The following is a 24229-nucleotide window of genomic DNA, read 5'->3' as shown; positions in this document are numbered from 1 at the left end:
GTGGCAGTCCCTCTGACGGAGCCAGTCCTTAAGCCTTAAAGAAAGAAAAAAAAAAAAGAAACAGTTGCCATCGACTCATAGCAACGCCATAGGACAGAGTAGAACTGCCCCACAGGGTTTCTAAGTTTCTAAGTGTTTCTTTTTGGAAGCAGACTGCCACATCTTTGTTCCGAGGAGCAGCTGGTGGGTTGGAACCGCCAACTGTTTGGTTAGCAGCCGAGCACTTAACAACTGCACCGCCTGGGCTTCTTCCTTAATCCTCACCCAGGCAGAATTATGGGCTTGGAGGAAGTATGCTGAGGGCAAAAAGTGGCCAGGAATGCACATCAGGAAACGGGGCAGGGCCAGGTGACAGGCCCCAGTCCCCAGTCCCTCTGGAGCCAAAACCAGAACCTCCCAGTTTGCTTTACACTGTAGAGGGTGTAATTTCCAGCAGGGCTAAAAATTGCCAATGGCCCTTGGCCAGAGGGCAGGGCTGGGCTGGGTAAGCAAAAGCCAGAGATGAGCTAGGGTGGCTCCTGATTTAGAATCAGGGCAGCGAGGAGGCAGGGTGGAGGGAAACTCCCACAGAGGACCTTATAAAAGTAGTTGCCCTCTTTGGCTGAGATCCAGACTGCCAGTAAGAAATCTGCCTCCATGGGCTCCTCACTTGCTCCAGGGACCTTCTCAGCAGCCTGATCTTTTAAAAGGAGAGGTCTTGTGACTGGGGCCCAAGTGACACCAGCTCACCAGCTTTGGAACCATCCCTTCTCTGCAGGGCCACCAGCTCACCAAGCATAAACTTCTCTTGGTGCCTCCATTTCCTCCCTCCTCCCTGTAAAACTCAAGCGATAGGACTTGCCACAGAACAACCCAGCAAAGCTGTAGTGTGAGCCTGGGAGAAGACTGTTCCACATAGCTCAACATGCCTCAGGGTGAAGGTTCCTTCAGCCCTTTATTCACTCACTCACTCATTCGGCCACCGTTTCTCACAGGGATGCAAAGATGCCAGTGGCATCCTCAGAGGCCTCCTCCTTAGAGGAAACCAGTCTAGCAATTGCAGGAGAATCTGTTTAAAGTGAACTCAGATTCAGCAGTTCTAACAAGAGAGAATGCATTTTTTGTTTCAGCTATCAGGAGAAACCCTGGTGGCATAATGGTTAAGAGCTATGGCTGCTAACCAAAAGATCAGCAGTTTGAATCCACCAGGCACTCCTTGGAAACCCTATGGTGCAGTTCTACTCTGTCCTATAGGGTCACTATGAGTCAGAATTGACTCAACAGCAGTGGGTTTGGTTTTTATGTGTGTGTGTGTGTGTGTGTGTGTTTTTATCAGAACAGGTTAGCTAAATAACTTAATCCCATAAATATGATTGCCAGTTGGAAAATTGAAGTGACTTAGGAGACACTTGATTTTCTACCCATAAAGCAGGGTCTCTCAGGATCTCTACCAGCTAGCACATACACAGAGTAACCATGTGATTCCAAAAATAAACAAACCTAATGACAAAAATATTTTTTTCATTTAACTAATTCAGGCAGCCTTTCCCTCATGAGTCTAAGTCAAAACACTTTTACTGTATTGGTTTCAAACTAATGTAGCCAGAATTCAATAAATCACCAAGCTACTGCACTGCTCTGCCATAGCCAAGCAGGGCAACCTTACTTCCAAAACGTCTCACAGCTATTTTGGGACAGGTTAGGACTTTTTTTTTTCCCCTTGAATTCAATGGGACATCTGACTTTCTCTGGTTTAGGAGAATGTAAGGATCTACAAGGGACAAGGCAATGACTTCTGGTGACATGGTATCTTTCCTAACACTCTTCTTTCCATTCCTTAACTGTGGCTACCCTGAGCTCTAGGGTGTAGCTTTTGCTCTGGTCTTTCCCTCTTTGGGAAATTCATCTCTAAGACATGAAGAATGGAAAAACGAGAAACAGAATTTGAGGTCGGAAAACCTGAGTTTGAGTCCTAATTCAGCCCTCCAATTGAGCTTCAGGGTCCACATAAAAGGGAGAAAATAATTATACAAAGTGTACCAGACTGTTTTGCTATGATGGCACTCTGTAAAAGGTAGAGTGACTTGGGGAGTGGTAGAATGATTTTTAAAAGCTGTGGCTGTTGTTTCATTATAATGTTGCTGCATAAGGAAATAAAAAAAAATTAGTATAACATGCTTACGAAAATACCCGGAGTGGACTGGGATGGGGCAAGTGGGGATAGGGCATGGTTTGCAAACAAATGTACGTACACATTATTTGCTTAAAAATACAGTGCTACCCACTCCCACTTCTACCTCTCCCTAAACCCTGCTCTCAAGTTACTACTGAGCCCCACTCCCACACCCTCCTCTCTAGGGTCTGTCAAGACCGCCAGCAGGAAGGGAGAACCAAGATTCCAACCAGCCCTCCCCCAAGCTTCTCAAGGGCCCCAATTCTGAAGAGATCTCCACTCCCACCTATTGCCTCTATTAGAAGTAACTTTTTCTCTCTAAATATGAGGGAATCCACAACCTGCAGAACATTTGCTCTTGGATGGACTTCTAGACCCTCAAACTCAACTCCAGGAAACAAAGCAGTCTCTCCCTTCTAGAAGAGTGGTGCCCCTCTTCAGTAGTCCCCATTTCTGTCATGACTAAGGTAATTTTTCAGTTTCACAGAGTAGATAGACATGGAGTCATCCGTGACTTGTTGCTCTTTCCTTCTCCTCTTCCTGATAAGATTCACCAAATCAATGGTTTCTTCCATGAAATGTCTTTCAAATTGTTCCTTCCCACTACCCACCCCAGTTGATGCCTTACTATTTCAGACCTGCACTTCCACAATTAAGCTTCCTGATTTTCTCTAACCTCATTTTCTACTTCATTCATTTCACATACCCACACCATAAAACCTTCCCTGATGACTGCTTTTATCACCACTATCTGCTCATAGGTGTAGGGTCGCTATGAGTCAGAATCAACGCAATGACAAAGGGTTTTTTTGTGTTTTTTTAAAATCTGCTCAAAATCTCTTTATTAGCCTACCAAGGTAAAATAACTTTGTCTGGTTTCAGCCTACCCACTACCTTCAAGTCAGAATCTATTCCCCTCCCCCCCTTTTTTTCCCCTGAACTAGAAAAGATAACCTGTTAACATTGTGTTGCATGATTATGTAAACATACACACGTAGGTATGGCTATATTTAAATACTTAATCATCCAACACAATGTTAACAGGTTGTCTTTTCTAATGGGGGGGGGAGTAAGTATATACACATGGCTATGGCTATATTTACGGAGCCCTGGTGGTACAGTGGTTAAGTCCTCAACTCTAACCAAAAGGTCAGCAGTTCATACCCAACAGCAGCTCCACAGAAGAAAGATGTGGCAGTTTCCTTAAAGATTACAGCCTTGGAAGCCCTATGGGGCAGTTCTACTCTGTCCTATAGGCTTGCTATGAGTCGGAATCAACTCCATGGCAATGGTTTGGTTTGACTTTTCTCAGGGGCTATGTTTATTTAAACGGAAACAGATTTATATCCTATATATTTTTCATATAAGACAATGTAGTTATCTTTCCATAATTAGAGACTTACTTCATTTATCATTGTATGGATATACCACATTTAACCAATCCCCTATCGATAACCATCTTGGTCGTTACAAACTCTGTAGCAACAAATTATACCTTTAACACTTGCCCTTGGGATATGTATCTACAAGTGGAATTGCTGGTTTGTGTGTGTGCGCACTTGAAATTTTTATACATACCGCCAAACTGAACTAGAACAAGGTTGTACTCATTTATACTCCCAGCTACCAGCAACAAGCCATGAGTTCCTGTTTCCTCAAGCCCTCACTAGCACAAAAGTTTATTCTTTTAATATTTGTCAATCTAGCCAACTGGAAAAATCTAGCCAGATACCATTTTTTTTCTCATTTCTATTCATGTAATTGGATTTTAAGTGAACATGGAAAAAGAGTCTTCTCCGTGTGTTTTATTGGTCATTTCTTTTTATTCTTCTATGACTTCAGCTCATTTTTTTTGTGGTATTTGCTTTTTCTCCCTATTGATTTGTAAGAGCCTTATGCACATTAGAGATATGTTGAATTCTTTTTACACAATTTGTCATCTATTTTTTATTTTTGTTCATGGTGTTCACTGAGTTTTTTTCCTCAGCTAATCCATCACTTTTTTTCCTTTGGTGTCATACTAAAAAAGCCTACTTATCTTCTAGTAATTTATTTAGTTTTTATGTAAAAATCTTTAATCCACCTAGAATTCATTTTACTATACATTAAGGAACAGATCTTTTTTTTTTTTTTTTTAATGGTTAGCCAGTTGCCCCGTTATCTGTCCTAATGCTATCCATTCCCATTGAAACCTAGTTCTGTTTCTGGACTTTCTATCCCAGGCTTTGCTCTCCAAAGATAACTCTGCTTTCCAAATTGGCCAGATTTTTCGTTCTCCACAATAGGTTTTATGTATGTTGTTGCCTATATTCAAATTGTTGCCCTTGGATGGAATATCCTCCTACTTTTTCCCTCCACAGATCCTTCAAAGCAAAACCATTAATGGGACAGGGAGAAGAGGTAAATGCTATTTAAGACAAAAAATGCCTTCAAAAGAGGGAAGATAATTCTAAAAGAATGATTCAGAAGGGTCTACAGATCCTTTGTGTGGCTAGGGAACAGGATAAAGCTTTATCTCTGGTCATTTTTTAAAATATTGTTTTAGGTAAAAGTTTATATAGCAAATTAGGTTCCCATTTAACAATTTTCATACAACTTGTTCCAAGACATTGGTTACATTTTTTACGTATCAACATTCTCATTATTTCTGTTCTGTTTGTTCTGTTTCCATTAATCTAGCTTCCCTGTCCCTCCTTAGCTTCTCATCTTTGTTTTAGAGTAAATGTTGACCTTTTGGTCTCATACAGTTGATTACTTAAGGGAGCACAGCACTCATGGATTTATTTTATAAGCCAATCTACTGTTTGGATGAAAGGTGACCACCGGGAGTGGTTTCAGTTCCAAATTCAAAGAGTATCTTAAGGCTATAGTTTTGGGGAACTCCTCTAGTCTCTACAGGTCCAGTAAGTCTGGCCTTTTTTAGGAATCTGAGTTTTGTTCTACATATTTCTCCTTTTCTGTCCAGGACTTTCCAATGTGTCCCTGGCCAGAACGGGTCAGTAGTGGTAGCTGAGCATTATCTAGTTCTTCTGGTCTCATGCTAGATGAGGCTGTGGTTCATATGGGCTATTAGTCCTATGGATTACTTTCTTCTTTGGATCTTGCTTCATTCTCTTTTGTTTCAGATGAGTAGAGACCAATAGTTGCATCTTAGATGGTCGAGGATAGAACTTTTTATCCACTGAGTCCCTCAGCAGGCTTTGCACACACAGAAGTGAACCTGGAGTTCAGTTTGGGAAGAACAGTTAGAGAAAGTTAAATTGCTTTGAATACCAGAGTAAGAGGCAATTGGAGTTTTTTGTGTACATATGGTAAGGAGGGTTTGCAGAGATGACAAGGATAAGATTCTAAGAGACCAAGGCCATATACATAAAAAAAAAAAAATCATGGGTAGTATGAATATTGATGAATCCCTAAATAGAATGGTGGGCAAAAGGACTTCAAGGAGCAGGGACAACCAGTGTTAGCATTCAAGTGCTTGCTATATTGCAATGTAAAACCCTCTCCATTATTCCAAGCCTTTAATAAAGTCCACTACACACATAAACCATGTATTACAGGTAACTTGCTTTTCAAAAGCTGGCTTTACACCACTTCACTTTTATGAAAGACCTACATTAGTACCTGTTTTCGCTAACCAACAGAAAGGATTTTCACTTTTACGAAAAAAAGGCATAAAGTGGAAATAGCGTTTGGCATTATTTTGCACTGTCTTGTTTTGTGTTCCACTTCATTTTTGACAACTTCCAATTTTCCTCGATTCATACATCCCACGTTCTAATTACTAATGGATGTTTGCATCTGGCAGTCATTCAAACAAAACAAGGATATACTGTATGATTTACAATCAGAAAGGTGTGCATCAGGGTAGTATCCTTTCACCATACTTATACAATCTGTATTCTGAGCAAATAATTTGAGAAGGTGGACTATATGAAGAACATGGCACCAGGACTGAAGGAAGACTCATAAACAATCTGTGATACGCAGATAACAACCTTGCTTGCTGACAATGAAGAGGACCTGAAGCACTGACCGGTAAAGATCAAAGACTACAGCCTTCAGAATGGGTTACACCTCAACATTAAGAAAACAAAAATCCTCACAACTGGGCCAATAAGCAACATCACGATAAATGGAGAGAATAGCGAAAAATTGTCAAGGAATTCATTTTACTTGTATCCACAATCAACGCCCACGGAAGCAGCAGTCAAGAAATCAAATGACATATTGCACTGGGAAAATCTGCTGCAGAAGACCTCTTTCAAGTGTTAAAAAGCAAAGATGTCACTTTGAGGACTAAGGTGTGCCTGATTAAAGCTATGGTATTTTCGATCACCTCATACACATGTGAAAGCTGGACTATGAATAAAGAAGACCAACGAAGTCGTGATGCATTTGAATTATGGTGTTGGCAAAGAATATTGAATATATCCTGGGATGCCAGAAGAACAAACAAATCTGTCTTAGAAGAAGTACAGCCAGAATGCTCCTTAGAAGCAAAGATGGCGAGATTTTGTCTCACTTACTTTGGACATGTTATCAAGTGGGCCCAGTCCCTGGAGAAGGACACCATGCTTGGTAAAGTAGGGGGTCTTAGAAAAAGATCCTCAACGAGATAGACTGACACAATGGCTGCAACAATGGGCTCAAACATAGCAGTGATTGTGAGGATGGCACAGGACCAGAAAGCATTTTGTTCTGTTGTATATAGGGTCACTATGCATGGAGCTGGAAACCCTGGTGGCGTGTGGTTAAGAGCTATAGCTGCTAACCAAAGGGTCAGCAGTTCAAATCCGCCAGGCACTCCCTGGAAACTCTATAGGACAGTTCTACTCTGTTCTATAGGGTCGTTATGAGTCAGAATTGACTCGACGGCACTGGGTTTGGTTTTTTTGGTTTATGTATGGAACTGACTTGACGGAACCTAACAACAATACACATAAAGGCTTTGGCTGGGAGATATGTGAGTTCTACATCTGGGTCAGTGTGGATGGAAACACCAACACATGCTTGAGACAGTAAGACAGTCCATAATCTGAACTAATTTAGTGCAAAGTAAGAGCTCAAGATCAGTGGTGAAAAAAGCATTTTTTTTTTTCAAGATCAGAGTGACCATAAATACATGAGGAGAAATTTGCAGAAACTTGGAGGAAGGAATTGGACTTTCTGCAAGTTGTAGAATGCCAGTCTGAGCCAAAACGTTAAGCAGAAGGCTGATTCCAGCTAACTCACGGGTTACACTAAGATGTTCAACCTTAGAACCTTTTAAAAGGTACCATACTGCGTAAGGTTGCGAGGAGACTACAGAAGCAGTCAGCAGGGGAGGTGCCAATTACTCTGCTTGCACAAGAAACAAGCTGAGGACCATAAGCCCATTCCTTCTTCACTCTCTCCTAAATGGGTCTTCTTGCCCCACCCTCAGCCAGGAATGGACTCTGTCAATTCTCACCTCTCAATGAAGTTCTCTCTCAGGGTTTTAACCTCAGATTCTTCTTTTCCAGAACTTCCACTTTACTTTTAATTAGAACCTCAGTTTAACCTTTTTCTCAAATTTTTTCTGTTCTTTGTCAAATTCAACTATAAATTTCTTACAGACAAGAACCAAATCCTAAAAAAAGGTGGGGGGTGTGCCGGGGAACCATCCTAAACATTTTATGCTACACCCAAAAAAACCAAACCTGTTGCTGTTGAGTCGATTCCAACTCCTAGAGACCCTGTAGGACAAAGTAGAACTACTTCCAAGGAGCGACCGATAGATTCAAACTGCCAAACTATTGGTTAGCAGCTGGGCCACCAGGGCTCCAGATTACACCCAACAAACACCCAGAGCCTATTAAATTCCTAGCAGAGGACCAGTGGAAGATAATGATGCAGAAGCAAGTTGTCTTAGTCATCTAGTGCACTATAACAGAAATACCACAAGTGGATGGCTTTACCAAAGAGAAGTTTATTCTCTCACAGTACAGTAGGCCGGAAGTCCGAATTCAGGGCACCATTTCCAGCGAAAGGCTCTCTTCTCTGTTGGCTCTGGTGGAAGGTCCTTACGATGCATCAGTCTTCCCTTGGTCTGGGAGCATCCCAGCACAGGAACCTCGGGTCAAAGCATGCGCTCTGCTTCCGATGCCACATGAGATACCCGTCTCTCTGCTCACTTCTTTTATATCTCGAAGAGACTGACTTAAGACAATACAGATACACCCTATCTAATATATCTCATCAATATAACTGCCACTAATCCATCTCATTTCATCATAGTGATAGGATTTATAACACACAGGGAAATCACATAAAATGGTGGACAATCACAGAACACTGGGACTCATGGCCCAGCTAAGTTAACATATTTTGGGGGGACACAATTCAATCCATGACACAATTTCACAAATGACTCTGGATGGTGATCCTCCGAAATCAAGGAACAACAGAGATGGAGGAGGTGGTATAGGATAGAGGGAAGAAGATGGGTTAACGAAGAATAATTTGGCTTGGGACACGCTAAGTTTAAGATTCCTGAGAGCCATCCAGGTTACAATGTCAGCAATGTTTGGCTATGTGAGTAAGGAACACAGAAGAGAGATTTAGGTTGGAGACAAGGATTTGGGCGTTTGAGGCGTATCAATAGTAGCTGAAACCACAAGCATATATGAGATCATCCAGAGATAGTATATAGAGGGAGAAGAGAAGGGGGTCAAGGACAGAATCTTAAGGAATGGCTTCATTTAAAGAGCTTGTTATGGAAAGACTAACCAATTAACCCACTGCTGTCGAGCTGATTCACAGACTCGTCACGGAAAAACAAGCCTTCCAGGATTATAGACCAACTGACACTTAGTAAATACCTACATACTGACCAAATAACTGACTCAATTTAAGATCTCTAAATGGCCATTTCAAGCCTTCTTTCCACCTTCCTGTCATGAGCTCACTCCCTAATCTTCACAATGAGAACCACATCTTTCAGAGCAAGTGGCAGATACGGATGTGCCAAGGGCCTAGGCCCCCAGGATGAGGCTTGTGGGTGGAGAGTGCTGCTTGCTGGATGTTAAAAGAACCCCATACCTAAGGGCGGGGTCAAGCTGAGCCTTTCCCTTCTAGTTTGTTTTCTCATTGGCCCAGTCAACTATCTGGGTTATGACCAGCCAACATTGGGGTCTGAAAGGGAACTAGTAATTTCTTAATCAAGAGTCTTAGTCACAGATTTCCTGGCGGTCCTGGTTGGGAATGCCATACAAAAAAAGTGATTGGCTTCCTCTCCCATTAGCAGCAATGCCAGCTGGAACTCCTGGCACTTGGTCATCCACCCTGCCAGATTTAAATGGCTCTCCATCTGTAAGACTGCCCTGCTCACAGAGCATGAGCTTAATTCAAGGGTTGAAAAAAAATTATTATTGTCTAGACTGGCCCATGAACTATAAAAGAGGAGGGATTTAATACGGAAAATAGAAGATTTACAATAATGTCACACCTATTTCATAAAAATGAACTCCATCCCATTTGACACCAATCCCCATGAGTCTAAATCCTGAATTAACAGTGAGACTTGAGACTGATGTTGATATGGACAGCCCAGGAGAGGGAAAAAAGGGGTGCTCAGGAGGGCTTGAGAGAAGTTCTGGCAGGGGTCAAACCTGGAGAAAGGAGCGTCAGAGAAGCAAGCCCACATTCCTTGGATCCAGGAGCTGATGATGCCTGTGGCCATGATGACATCGCCCCATTTACCAATTCCTGTTTCAACTGAAGGAAAGGGGAAGAAGAAGATCCAAATGTGGGAGACAGAATGCAGAATCCCTATCTCCTCCCCACCTTAGGGATCAACTGGAAATCATAGCTGGCCTTATACAGAAACACAGTAAGTGACCAAACACATGGTATGACTCCAGCAGCCTGTAACCCATTGCTGTGGAGTTGATTCCGACTCACAGCAACCCCAATGGACAGAGCAGAACTGCCCTTTAGGGTTTCCGAGACTAAAAATCTTTACCGAAACAGACTGCCCCATCCTTCTCCCACTGAGCAGCTAGTGGGCTAGTGGGTTCAAACTTCTAACCTTTCTGTCAGCAGCTGAGCACTTAAGCACTGCACCACCAGGGTTCCTCATTTCCAGTAGAAAAAAAACACTGCTAATCGAGTCAATTCCGAGTCACAGTGACCCTACAGGACAGAGAAGAGCTGCCCCATAAGGTTTCCAAGGAGTGGATAGTGGATTCAAACTGCCAACCTTTCAGTTAGCAACCAAATGCTTAACCACTGCACCACCAGGGTTATTTCCAGTTGAGGGACTAGTAAATAGTAGGCGCTTAGTGGGAATTTGTTGAATGAAAAGCACCAGGAGAGATTCCCTGCCCCAAAAGAATTTCTTTCACTGACTTGCCACATCACCTTCGCCTATACTCCTCCATTTGATGACTATTCCTTTGGGATAAAGCTGCTCACTTTTCCAAAACTATGTTCCACCAAACATCATACTGTGTGATTCTTTGAGATTTTAATACGTATTACTCCATTTAAAAAAACGGCTCTCTAGTTAAACAAGCCTGGAAGATGTTATCTTCGCTATCTCCGTCTTGGAGCTTTACAATGCATATTAAAAGCTTTTTTGGAGGCAGAAGCAGTTGGAGAACTAGCATGAAATCCAAGACAGAGCCTTCCTGAGCTAAGGGCCTTGTTCCAGAAGGGCAGCTGGACAGACCAGCATGATATCCAGTTAGTCCAAAGAGCAGCAGGCAGAGTTCAGGGGTAACTTGCTAGTCAATAACTAGGAGACCTGTGTGTGGCTAGGCCTCTGACCACTGAAGCCTAGATGCAAAAAATGGCCCCAGTATCACAGAAAGGACCTGGCTCAGGAAAGGCTAAAGAGTAGTAAAGCCACAGCCCTGGGTGAGGGATGACAGCAGGGTTGTGGTCCTGGACGGGGCTAGGCAGCTCAGGCAGGGCAACTGAACAGGGCATGGTACTCCTAGAGAAAAGCAAAATAAGGGGGAGATGCAGGGGAGGCAGAGACTGATGGACTGTCACTCAGGGTACAATACACACCCCCAAGTCCCTCCCTGCTGGGGCACTGGCTCCACAGTGATAGCTACATCACTGTGTCCTATGGGACTGGCAGGGGTGGGATGGAGGGAGGTATATCCAGAACATCCACAGAGTTCTGCTGACTGCAGCAAGAAAAAAGTTCCAGACTTTGTCAAACTTTGGGGGTGGGGGAGGTGGGGAGAAGAGTCCATTCCTAGCATTTCTCTCTAGATAAATATGCCCCCAAAAATGAGTTAGAACCCAAGAGGCCTAAAATGAAGCCAAAAGTCTGGATCCAAAAGACAATGCTCTGGATTTAGGGCAGAGATGTGGACAGGGCAGAAGTTGAGAGCCTGAGGGTGAAGGGCATCCAGAAACCCAGCTGTAAGGGCTGGGAAAAGCACTGAGGTTTGAGCTGCCTCTGTCAAAAAGACGCCCCTAGGAAAGGAGGGCTGCGAAAACTCAGTCAGCAAGGCAATTTGAGAGCGCTGGTGGATGAAGGATGACGACCAGTCAACTAGGAAAGCTCTCTTTTTGGAGGAACTCAGGCCAGAACACTCTTACATCTGAGTCACAGGGATAGCCTCTGGATCAGCTATTTCAGCTCCATAATGTCAGTGGGCACGGGGATGATACTGTACCTTTGCATGGACTGACACCCCAAGTGCTTTGTCACTGCTTTTGACATGGCTTATTTTGCTTTCCGGTGCAGCCCTGTCTCTGCACAGCTCACTGGAAAATTGAGACCAGAAGCTGTCTGACCAGCAGCCACTGAGGAAGTATCCTGCCCTTATTGTCATCAGTGGCCTCTTTTGCACCATCATTTTGCATCATTTCTGGGAAACTGTGCCTCCCCCTTCCTCAGATCTGTGACAGTCTTGTCTGAGGACATCACAGCAAACCACAGACCCCAAAGACCTGCACTCCTCATTACGTTCTGCCAGTGAGCTGCTCTGCAGACAATACTGTGCCTAAGGAGCCAGCACGCTGGTGGGAAACCTTTCTACCCAGCACCCCCCTCTCTGGAGGCCAGGAGCCTCCAACCCCAGCACCCTCAGCTCTTTGTCTTTTCCCATAGAAAACTGTGAAGAAAACAAAGTGTTTTCTTCTTCAGGGACCCCGTTTCTCTTTTCAGGGTCTTTATCTCAAAGGCAAGTGTATCTCCTTCCTGTCCCTCCAGCTGGGAGCACAGTGTCCCCTACTCTCTATCCCTCATTCTCAGCAATGAATCTCACAGACTCATTCCCACTTCCACTCCCATGAAGGAGATGCTTCACAATCTGAAGTCTCTACGTTTTTAACAGGGTCTCAAAGATTTCTAAGTCAAGAAAAAGAAATTTCACTTGTGGAATTCCAAACAATAGCAAATAGCTGGGGCAAGTTTTTGAGGGGCAGGACATACTCTTGGTGCCCCTGAATTATACCACTTGACAGAGCAGCCGTGTCTCTTCTGATTCCATCACCTGACAGCCTCAAGCTGTCCTCCTCTGCCAGCCCAGAGGTCAGGATCTTCTGTATCTGTGCCAGCACCCACTGCCACCTGTCTTTCCTGGAAAAGCAAGAGAGACCTCGTTTATTCAGTAATAATTCATCGTTAACAGTCACACAACTGGTGCCACCAACTCTAGTACATGCAGTAAGGGTACACCACGCCCTCAACTCTGCCCCTATCGCGGCTTGTTCCTTAGGATACCTCAACAGATTTTCTCTGGATGATAGGACAGAGCCACTTAAGCAGTAAACCAGAGTTGCCAGTGATGTTTTAGCACTTGTGGACTGCACTGTAATGAAGACGGAGAGATAAAGAACAAAGGCTTTTTAAAATTCTCCCCTATGGCCAACTGGTATCTTTTCCACCACATTGTTGCAGCATCTCTATATATATACCCTAGTATTCTATGAACAAGGTGCTCTGGCTAAACACGTCTCAACAAGCAAAAATTATGAGGTAGAGAAAAATGGCATCTGCTTACCTTTCTTCCTTTCCCCTCCCCTCCTTCCCTAAATCCCACTACAGATGAGCTCTGTGAAAACAGCATGGACTTTGGAGACAGATAGACCTGGGAGAAATTCTATCTCAGCTCTTCATTAGCTGTGTGACCTTAGGCAAGTTACATAACTTCTTTGACTTTCACTTTACCCATGTGCAAATATGAGGACGGTACTTTACAGGGTTGTAGTATAATTAAGTAAGAAAATACACAAAAAGCATCTAATGCACGGCGGGCTCCCGAGGGATGTGAGTTTCTGTGCTTCCCCACCTAGCTCATCATGCTCCTGGTGCCCTCATGCTGCTCTCTGGCTGTCCAAGGCTTCTACTAAGCGTCCCCCCATGCCTCAGCCTCACCGACTTCCCCTCCTTTCCTACCCCTATCAAAGTGTCCACCCCTTAGAAGAGCTGATCTAATCACACTGTTAAAAGGAAAGCAATCCTGATGAAATGCGTTCGAGTAAAATGTGAACAATATTGCTGGGTTCCTATATTAACTCTGCATTTCAAAAGGGAGCCTGGAAATTCAAATGAAAGGAAGGATGCCTAATGGTGAGGCTGTCCCAGATGTTTCATACGTCACAGGATAGGGGACCAGTGTGAACATGTCTATCTCCCTCTACTACCGTGTTGGCCCTTAGCCTGCGAACACAGCCCGTATCACCCTCTGAAGATGAGAAACCAATCAGAGCAACAGAACATCAGCTCGGACTGCTGATGTCATACTTCAAATCACCAACAGGTCCAGAACAGAACTTGGGAGTCTTGACTACCCCTCTCTTGCTCTAGCCAGCACACACCGCTTCCTTAGCCAGGAAGTTATGCTAGGGCTTTTTCCTAGGAGGTTTCCAACACTATCTTAAACTCTTTGGCATCAAGCAGCAACACCCCTCAGACACTGCATGAAAAGAAAAACTAAAAGCCTGATTTCACTTCCTGGGAGGACGGATGGAGAAGAGATCTGCTGAAATAGTCAGGCTACAGCCAGAAGCCTCCTGAGAGGAGAATCTGCTTTGGGGTGTGGAAAGGCGAGGGTGCTGTGTTAGAGGAAGCAGCTCAGCTCCAGCACTGCCAGAAGCTGGTGGCCACGGCGATGGTGGACAGCCAACACAGTAAGAGCAGGAGCTGCTAAGTCAGTGCACAGGCAGCAAAGCAGTGGCACAGAGAGATCTCAAAGGATTTGACCTCTCGGGGCCTCTTTTTCCTTATCTGAAAATTGGAGATGATTAATGAGAGCACCTACTTCATAAGGAAGAGCTTCTATATGTAAGGTGCTTAGAGCAGTGCCTGACGTATAGTACGTTCTGTGTAAGGGTTAGCTACTCTTCGTCATCTCTGCCAGGCAGCACCTGCCAGTGGAATATGTGGATGGTCTGTTATGGAAGAATCACCCTCCCTCCATCCTGAGTCAGAGGCAGGAAACTAAATGAAACTAGAGTTCCCAAAACAGCTGATATGGGCAGAGCTAGAGCACCAAGGGTTTATACATTTAGTACCCTATCGATGCTCCCAGGCTGGAGTGACGAAATAAATACCTGCTCGTCCCTTCAGAACTTATCATTCCAAATGAACGATGGCTCCTTCCAGGTAGCCTTCCTGTTAGAATCTGCTTTGGAGATACCTCCAGGGACAGCAAGGAGCTGCATCAGCAAGCACAGCAGTCCCACCGCTGGAGTCAGGCTGTAGGTTCTGACCCCGGACTGCTCCGCAAGGCATACTCATCCCCACAGTGTATCTACTGAATGCCTTCTGACCACGTCCAAATATCAAATCCATTCTCTGAAATGGAGATTTACTATCTCTGAGAATATGACCTATAAAAGGATAAGGCACTTTTAAACTGGGGAGGGGAAGAGAGATTAAAGGCTCCTGCTTTTGCTCCTTCTTCTTCAATAAATAAATTTGGGACAACCAGCTATACCCAAACGAAAAGAAACAGAGGCAGGTCCTGACCACTTTTTTCACACCAAATAAACTTCAGATAGATTAGATTTAAATTTAAGGATTTAAAAAGAAACACACACACGCAAAAGAAAAAACAATCAAAGAAAATTAGTTACTACGTATAATTTTGAGGCAGGAACACCTGCTGTTTCTAAGCACTGACCTAGCAGCAGAAAAAACTATAAGGCAAAGATTAATTTGACTACCTAAAAATGTAAAACTTCCAGACAAAAAAATATACAGAAACAAAGTTCAAAAACAAATGATAAAGTAGGAATTCTGTATCATATATGATAGTCAATGTACCTGTGGTATAGTAAACCAAAAAAACCAAACCCATTGCCGTTAAGTCAATTTCGACTCCTATCGACCCTACAGGCCAGAAGAGAACTGGCCTGCAGGGTTTCCAAGGAGCAGCTGGTGGATTCAAAATACCAACCTTTTGATTAGCAGGTGAGCTCTTAACCACTGAGCCACCAGGGCTCCCGTAGTATATTAGGTGGTGACAAATGAAAAATAAAAGAATTTTAGAAAGGGAAGGAAGGAAGGAGGGAGGTAGACAAAGAAGCAAGGGGGATTGTTCCAATTTGAAGTAAAAGGGTCAGGGAAGACTCATGGATAACAGATGACATAGACGGGTTAAGTAGTAGAGAATAAAGTGCATTATGATACATCAACACATTAAAGTATAACAGTCATTTATCCTGTACTCATTGACATGAAAAGGTATCTACAAATTAAAGAAGAAAAATATTATTTGGAAAAATGTACAAAGGACATGAATAAGTGATTAAAAGGAAAAAATGTAACTCTCCAAACTACATCTGAAAAGATGTTCAACCTTTAATATTCAAAGAATGTAAATTAAATCACATTTATGGGGGCAGTTCTAGTCTGTTCTATAGGGTCACTATGAGTTGATATTGACTCGACAGAAACAGGTCTGGTTTTTGTTTGTTTTTTTATGTTTCAGTTTCCAATTCTAAGCATTTACCCCTCACAATTATCCCTATGAAATAGCTGCCACCATTATCCCCCAATTTTACCAAAGATAAACCTGAGGGACAGAGAAGGTAAATGACTTACCCAAGGTCGCACAGTAAGTGATGAGTCAGAATTTAGGCCCTGGCAGACTGGATCCAGAGTCACACTCTAACCACAATGCCACAGTGACAAGACCATGTTTCCACCTGTCAGATACAGAAAGGTGAAAAACACAACACAGTATTACTGAAGATGTGGGGAAACAGGAAATGTCATGTGCTTTTGGTAGAAATTTACATTGTTACGAGCAGTATGGCTCCATGAGTCAATATTTTAAATGTGCCCAACCTATAACTCAGCCATTCCATTTCTTAAAGTTTACGCTAAGTAGAGAAGTACACAAGTATGCAAAGACATATATACCAAGATGTTCACGGTAGCAAAAATACTGCAAACAAAAAACCAAACAGTTATACCCAAAGTCCAACACCTTCATTCAATAAATATTTATTGAGCATCAACAGTATACCAGGAGCTGTACTAAGCACAGGTACAGAGAGCAGTGAATAAAAAAAGAAAAAAAAAATCCCTGCTGCACGGAGCTTACATTCTAGTAGGGGGAGTCAGGCAATAAACAAGACTTTAAAAGTCTGTAATACATCAGAGGATGATAAATGCTATACAGAAAAAGAAAAAGAGAAAGGAGATAGAGAAGAAAGGAGGACTATTATAATTTTAAGTAAAGGGGTCAGGGTTGACAACAGGTGACATTAATGGGTTAATCAGAGGGAAAAAAGTCCATTATGGTACACCCGCACACTGAAAATATAACTCAGCCATTTGTCCTGTATTTACTGACATAAAAAGATGTCTACACAACACAATCAAGAGAAAAAAAGGTTATAAAACAGTGTTAAGGAAGAAAAATTAAGGTATGATTTACTTATGTGTATGTATGCTTACAGTCTAACTGGGAGAGAGAAACAACACACAAAGAGACGAGTATTACCAAGCGAGGGCCCAGGATGAGTGCCAGGCAAGTGGTGCATGTGGCATCTCTTTGTTCTCCCACCCACCCGTCCTCCTCCCCACACCCATACTTCGTTCCAGAAAGCATTTAAGGATGGCAAATACACACACTCCCACAAGTTCTTTAACTCTGTCCTCCCTCACCCTTTTCCCTCCTTTTCCCAGAAGCCACCTGCTAGGGATTGAACTGTGTCCCCCAAAAATGTTATCAATTTGGCTAGGCCAGTATTGTGTGGCTGTCCACCATTTAGTGATCTGATGTGATTATCCTATGTGTTGTAAATCCTGTCTCTATGATGCTCATGAGGCAGGATTAGAGGCAGTTATGTTAATACGGCAGGAAGCAATCCACAGGATTAGGTTGTGTTTTGAATCAATCTCTTTTGAGATATAAAAGAAAGAATCAAGCAGAGAGGAAATGGACCTCATACCACCAAGAAGTGCTGGGAGCAGAGTGCATCCTCTAGACCTGGGGTCCCTGCACTGAGAAGCTCCTAGACCAGGGGCAGACTAATGACAAGCGCCACCCCCAGAACTGACAGAGAGAGAAAGCTTTCCCCTGGAGCTGCCACCCTGAACTTGGACTTCTTGCCTCCTAGACTGTGAGAAAAGAAATTTCTCTTTGTTAAAGCCATCCACTTGTGGGTATTTATGTTATAGCAGCACTAGATAACTAATACCACCGAGCCAGAGATAGGGTGCAAGGAACAAAAGCTTAAAATCAGGGTCAACTGAAGGGGCTCCAAAAAGGATGGAAGGAAACCTCCAGGGGATCTGGAAGGGATTCCTCACACTTTAGCACATTGGACACAGGTACCAGAAGGCACACCTCTCCTCCCTGCAGATCTGTACAGTTTGAAGCAAGGCTACTTGACTTAAATCTCCTATTTCATCCCCTCTAACGCCAAAACGCCCTGCAGGGGTGGTCAGGACCAAGGCTTACTCACTCACAAGGAAGCAAAGGCCAGAGCTCTGCTCCTGCACAGGAGTGCCTGCGTCTTCCTACGAGCAGAAAAGGACATCAGACAGAGCCTTTTCTGCCCCCTACCTTGTCTCCTTCTCCATGTATGTGACCCACGAGCTATCTTGGCTAAATTAAGAATTCATGCCCAACGCCTCCCTCCCTGCCCGCCCCCCCCGCCCCACACCCTCTCCTTTGCCTCTGCTACCCTCGAGATTGAGATTAACAGGCTTCCCCATTAAGATTCTCATGACTAGGTCCCTACCAAGAAAGCTGCTCAGGGTGACCAGACAGGCTAGTTTGATTGGAACACTTTATAGTTTAGGGTGAGGTTCTGAGTAAGCTGGTGGACAGGCTCAGATATATTTGCTCTCAGATATGTGGAAGCAGATTACATTTTTTGCCTCAGCACAGAGCCACATAAAAGGAATTGGTAACCTCCCAAAGGTGGAATCCAAGTTGCTGTCCCCTATTTCTTTAGCCTGAGGGTAGGAGTAGAGGCACATGAATGGAGGTAGGGGGCTTAGGGAAAGATTCGATTGTTCCAAAATATTTCTCACGTATTCTCTGTCACCTTTTGAATACCTACTACACGCCACGTCCTGTGTTAGGTGCTTTCACATAGTAGTACCAAAAAAGGCAAAATTGAGTTTATCATACATTCCTACTAAGTGCTACTGAATTTAAGAAGCCTAGGGCACACAGGGGGCACAGTTATGGATATTTCCTAGACATAACCAAATACCTCACGGAACTGGGTTACTGTGTTTGAGAGATCAGGACCATAGTCTCAGTCAACTGACATAACACGGCTCATAATGTTCCACATCGTAGTTTGCTGAGTACCATCTGGGGTCTTAAAAGACTGCAAGTGGCCATCTGATATACAACTATTGGTCTCTATACATCTGGAGCAAAAGAGAAAGAAGGAAACCAAAGACTCAAAGAAGAAACCAGTCTATAGGACAGTCTACAAGAACCACGGCCTTACGTACACCTTGAGACCAAAAGAACTAGATGGTGCCTGGCTACCACTACTGATTGTTCTGACTGGGAACACAACAGAAGGACCTAGATAGAGTGGGGAAAAAATGTAGGACAAAACTCAGATTCCTAAAAAAGGCCAAACTTACTGGACTGGTAGAAACTAGAGGAATCCCAGGGACTACTGCCCTGGGATACCCTTTAAACTTGGAACTCCAACCACTCCCGGAGGTAACATATCAGCCAAAAGACACAGCAGATCATAAAATAAATAATATCACCCTTGAGTCCTGTGCTCCTCTAAACAATCATCTAAATGAGACCTAACAGTTAATATTTAGCCTAGGCCAAAGATGAGAAGGTAAGGTGGTACAAGGAAGCTAGATTAATGGAAACAGAACCACCGCAATGGAAATAATGAGAATGCTCACACATTGTGAAAAGTGTAACTAATGTCACTGAATAATATGTACAGGAATTGTTAAATGAGAACCTAATCTGCTATATAAAATTTCTTCAAAACCACAATAAAACATTTATAAAAAGCCTAGGGTACATACATATAGATCCAGCTGCCCTGCTGACTGTTTAATACCCAGGCTTGATATTAGGAAGAGGATAGAAATCTAAGATTCTTCTCAGGGTTATGACATGGAAGTCTCTCTACACACTGTCAGGCCAGAGCCTTTAGCCACCTCAGTTCTTAAAACTCAACTGAAATTCCCAGGAAAATCACTCCAGAGGGTGATGCACCTGGAGAGTGGTCCCATTCTGGCTTCTGCTCTTTTTCCTGGCCTTACCATCCCATCTCCCCACACACATACTTAGTCTGCAAGTGAAAAAAACTCCCTGCTGGTAAAGGGTACAAGATGAGTCAGAAAAACAAAAAGCAATTACCTCTTCTGCAGAGAAACCTCTGTTTCTCTCTCTCTACCTCTGTCTTTATCTCTACCTGTTGTGTTCATTCAATGTCCACTTATTGAGCAATTTCTACTATGCTCATCACTATAGGATATTATCATAAAACATGTCTTCTGTCTTCAAGAAATGTACTCCATTTGGGAAAACAAAATGAACACACAGGAAACATGTTATAAAAAAGGGGGGGCTCTGAGATTTCTAGTCCATGAAATAGGAAAACCAAATGGACGGCTGTTCTGATTTACACAGGGATCTTCAGTTTCAAACACTGACCAAATCTCCCCTTTTTCTGTTTCATTCTTAGGAGAGCTGTGTTTCACTTCCACAAAATCACAAATTACAAAAATCCAAGACATAAAGTTGAGGGATCATTCACTAGGAAAAAAAAAAAAATTTCTCTTTGCTGTAAAGTTTAGGGAGATAAAATTTAACTACCCCTCCCACCCCGTCCTTCTACACACACACGCAAACACACACATACACATACATACACATTTACATCCAGTTTTTCAGAATCACGTTTGTAGAGTGAAGGTACTTCTAAAAATATCTATAAAAAGCAACTTACAAACGGGTAAAAAAAAATTTTTTTCAACAACACAAAAAAACATTTAAAAAAACAACTTCCAGAGATATTCTGGGTATATAACAAGCACATATGGTTTTCGCCTTTTTTTTTTTCATACAAACTGTAAAACTAGCAATGTTCTGCACTTACCTTTTTTCTCTTAATGATAAATCTTACCAATTGTTCCAATCAGTAAGTACACGTGTGTATGTATATCATTCCGTTTAACAGCTGCATAATATATGTTAAAGCCACCCACCCATTTATGGCATTTCTGTTATACCAGCACTAGGTAACTAAGACAGAATTTGGTACCTGAAGAGCAGGGTGCTGCTCTAACAGATACCTAAAATGTGGAAGCAGTTTTGGATTAGGTAACGGGTGGAGGCTGAAAGAGTTTTAACGTGCCTAACAGTAAAAGCCTAGGTTGCCTCGAATAGCCTACTGGTTATCTTACAGACATCAAACACAACCTGGTGAGCGCTCAGAAAAGTGAGGAGAGCTACAGAGAAAGTCTCCATCGTCTTAAAGAACACATATGATGCCAGCAACAGAATGCTGCTAGGAATCTGCTGAGGCTTTAAAAGAAAATGCACATGTGATTGGACAACGGAAAAAGGACAATGCTTTTTATGCAGTGACAAAGAACCTATCTGAATTATGTTCAAACGTTTGGTGGAAGGTAGAACTTGTAAGTGACCAACTTGAATATTTAGCTGAGGAGATCTCTAAGCAAGATCTTAAAGGAACCATATGGTTTCTCTTTGCTGCTTATAGTAAAATGAAGAAGTAAAAGATGAAATGTGCAAAATGAACACAAGAGGCAGGCCAAGACAGCAGAGTAGTCGGATGCTTCCTGTGGTTGCTCTTAAAACAAAGACCTGAAAAAAACAAGGGAATCCATTATATACGTAAATCTAGGAGCCCTGAACATCAAAGGCAAAGTTGAGGGATTGGACCGAGCAGCAGGGGGAAGGAGAGATGGTTCAGAAGCAGCTAGGAGTTGCCAGACCTTGCCCGGCGGGAACCGGCACCCTGCAGACCGGGATCGGCCAACGCCAGCAGTGAGGCAAGCAGTGGCATTGGGATGCGTTTTCCACATCAGAAGAGACTGAGTGGTGGAAAGTCCACTCACACCTCCGGAATCAAAGGAAAGTGGCACTCAATCAGCAAAGGTAAGTACATGCATCTAACCTACCATGCAGATCAAAAAACACCCCTTTGAGAAAAACCTCCGTCCCACTTATCTGGCCTCTTCCTGCTCTGTACTGGGTCCAAGCCGGCTTCAGAGACTGCTGAGTCCCCTAGGCTGGAAGTAGGACCCATCACGTACCCTGAGACACCCTCCTGGCCTTGGAGAGGGAACAAATTAAATCAGGAAACAATTGTCTGCCAGCTCCGCTAAGCCGGAAACTCAGGGCAAACAGCTCCTTTGTCCAGGTACAAGCATAAGGGGTCCATGGATTTTGAAAGCCTTTCACCCCTGCATAGATCTGTGTGGGCCTGTTTCAACAGCATAGGCTCTCATTAGCACAGTACAACAGGGTATATACCTGATGTCTAACTTTAACTGTTCAATTACATGGTGGACAGACAGGTCTGTGACATATAAGACTGCTCTATTAACCAGGGTCCTCACCTACCGACATCAGGGGCCTGAGGACTGGTGGCTCCACCCGTGACATCTAAGCCACCTGCAACAGGGGTCCAAGAATAAGTGGTGCCTCCCAGTTCTTACAGCCAACAGCACTGGGGACCCACAGTCCAGATGAAAATCCACCCCGCTATGTACTCTAGGGAATAAGAGCACGCTTTCCTCACAGACACTCAGGGGTGGTTGTCAGCCCCCTGCCTTGCTCAGAGAGTGGCCCCCTACTGCAGCCAGATACCTGTGCCAACACCAATCACCCCTTATTGTCTAGGACTGTAGATGAGAGCCTGCACCACACAGTTGTTGACTGACTACCTGGACATGTGAGCTGAATCCATACTAGAAAAGTAAACAGACTCCTGGGCTTACATACCTAGAAATGGCTCTAACCACCCAGTGATGGGATGTTAGAGCTTCAAAGGTGCCACTCGAGCAGCCTATTTGGGCATATCAAAACAAAACAAAACAGGAAGCTAAGAAACAGCAAGTAAACATAAAATAAATGAATGCAATAATTTATTGATGGCTCGGAAACAAGAGTCAATAATAAATCACATCAAGAGGCAGACCATGATGGCTTCAGCAAGCTCTCAAAACAAAGAATCAAGAAATCATCTGGATGACGAGAACTTACTGGAATTACTGGAGCTAGAATACAAAACATTAATATACAGAACTCTTCAAAAATCAAGCAAAATGCAGAATAAGCCAAAGAGCACACAGACAAAGCAACAGAAAAACTTAGGAAGATTGGAGAAGAGTATAATGACAAATTTAATAGGCTGCAAGAATCCACAGAGAGACAGCAAACAGAAATCTGGAAGATTAACAAAAAAATTTTGGAATTAGGCAACTGAACAGAAAGTCATACGAGCAGAATTGAGGAAATGGAAGTCATTAATTACTGAGATTGAAGGTAACACACTGGACACCAACATATTTGAGGAAAAATCAGATAAAAGCATTTTTAAAAAACAAAGAAACTCTAAGAATTACGTGGGATTCTATCAAGAGGAAAAACCTACAAGTGACTGGACTACCAGAAGGGGGGCAAATAACTGAAAATACAGAGAGAATTGTTGAGGATTTGCTGGCAGAAAACTTCCCTGATGTTGTAAAAGATGAGAAGATATCTATCCAAGATGCTCATCAAAGCCCACATAAGATAGGTCCCAAAAGAAAGTCACCAAGACATATTATAATCAAACTTGCCAAAACCAAAGACAGAGAATTTTAAGAGTGGCTAAGGATAAACGAAAGGTCACCTACAAAGGAGAGTCAGTAAGAATAAGCTCAGACTACTCAGCAGAAACCATACACGCAAGATGGCAATGGGATGGCATATATAAAGCCTTGAAGGAAAAAAACTGCCAGCTAAGAATTACATATCTAGCAAAACTGTCTCTCAAATATGAATGAGAAATCAGGACATTTCCAGATAAAGAGAAGTTTAGGGAATCTGCACACACCAAACCAAAATTACAAGAAATACTAAAGGGAGTCCTCCAGTAAGAGAATCAGTAACTTCAGATAACAACCCAAGGCTAAAACACAGGACAGAGCAACCAGATACCAACTAAGACAGGAAAATCACAAAAATAAATCAAAGCTTAAACGCTCAAAACAGTGAAACGGTGATGTCATTATGTAAAAGATGACAACATTAAAACAAAAAAGAGGGACTAAAAGATGTAGTCATAGATCTTTCATATGGAGAGGAAGTCAAGGTGATGTAAGCAAATAAAAGATTGGTTTAAATGTAGAAAGATAGGGGTAGATATTAAGGTAACCACAAATGAAACTAACAATCAATCCTACACATCAAAATAAAAAACAAGGAAAACAAAAAGACTCGGCAAATACAAAATCAACAACAATCAGAAAGAGGAAAAAATATACAGAGAAATGACTCAGCACAGAAAATTAAGTGGAACAAAGAAACTGTCAACAACACACACATAAAAAAAGACATCAAAATGACAATACTAAACTCGTATCTATCAATAATTACGCTGAATGTAACTGGACTA

General features: G+C 42.8%; 1 long non-coding RNA gene across 8 annotated transcripts in view; it reads right to left on the bottom strand.

The window, feature by feature from the left end:
• Positions 1-7274: 7274 nt before the first annotated feature.
• LOC126060536 (uncharacterized) overlaps positions 7275-24229 on the bottom strand; it is a 45253-nt gene continuing 28298 nt past the window's right edge. For 3 of the 8 annotated variants that reach the window (XR_007513611.1, XR_007513609.1, XR_007513605.1), the window contains exons 3-4: positions 16188-16291; positions 7275-12716 (exon numbers count right to left, since the gene is read on the bottom strand). This is a non-coding gene — a long non-coding RNA (uncharacterized LOC126060536). Of the gene's footprint in view, positions 12717-14692; positions 14972-16187; positions 16292-24229 lie in introns of all 8 variants that reach the window. The other 5 variants (XR_007513610.1, XR_007513607.1, XR_007513608.1 and 2 more) reach the window with 5 other exon arrangements.

Source organism: Elephas maximus, chromosome 17, assembly GCF_024166365.1.
Source record: "Elephas maximus indicus isolate mEleMax1 chromosome 17, mEleMax1 primary haplotype, whole genome shotgun sequence".
Lineage (NCBI taxonomy): Eukaryota > Metazoa > Chordata > Mammalia > Proboscidea > Elephantidae > Elephas > Elephas maximus.
This window is presented reverse-complemented; position numbering and strand designations above follow the sequence as displayed.